Genomic DNA, 1,096 nt, shown 5'->3' with positions numbered 1-1,096 from the left:
TATATATATATATATATATATATATATATATATATATATATATATATATGTATATACATATATATATATATGTGTGTGTCTGTGAATATGTATATATATATGTATTTATACATATATATATATACACAGTTATATATATGCATACACATGCACACATATATAGGCATATACACATATATGTATACATATATACAGATAAACATTATAATAAAAAACTCAATATTGACGATGCAATCAAGAAAGAGAAGTTTAGAAATTAACAGGAAGTTTACAGATAAAAGATAAAAGAAATATATTTAAAATATAGATTTATAAAACTAGATATGCATGTGTGTACATGTGTATATATGTATGCAGTTGAGAGTGTTTGTAGATATATGAGCATTTATGGCTCTTTATCTGTTTGTGTTTATCAGAAAGTGTCATTGTGTGTATATATTCGTACAAGTTGTCGAGCAGAGATACACCTACATAGGTATACAAGTTTACCGGTATGTGTGTTGGTATAAAAGCGGAAGGTAGGGGAAGAAAAGCAGACAGAGATATTGATATGACGAGACGGATCTGTTAGGTACTTATAAGCAAATATATATGATTATATATGATTATACAAATTGATGGCATTTGCATATTTGTGTATAAATCTGTGTCTGGATGTGTGCTTGGACATATGTATGTATGTGTGTGATTGTTCATAAGTATATATATATATATATGTATATATATATATATTTGTATACTATTATGTATGTATGTACATATGTCTATATCTGTATGTACATATATATATATATGTGTGTGTGTGTGTGTGTGTGTGTGTGTGTGTCCCTATCTACCTTTTCTTAATTCATTTATGGACCTGCCTGTCTATCTGTGCATCTATCTGGCAGTCTTTACATGTCTACTTATCTATCTTTGTGTCTGTCTGTCTGTCAACATATGTATATAAACACACACACACACACACACACATATGAATATATATATATATATGAATATATTTGTATCATGTATTATATATTGACATTTTGCATCCACTTGACAACAGTATCTACACATACGCACACACATATATATATGTATATATATATATATA

The sequence above is a fragment of the Octopus bimaculoides genome, chromosome 27, assembly GCF_001194135.2.
Source record: "Octopus bimaculoides isolate UCB-OBI-ISO-001 chromosome 27, ASM119413v2, whole genome shotgun sequence".
Taxonomy (NCBI): Eukaryota; Metazoa; Mollusca; class Cephalopoda; order Octopoda; family Octopodidae; genus Octopus; species Octopus bimaculoides.
This window is presented reverse-complemented; position numbering follows the sequence as displayed.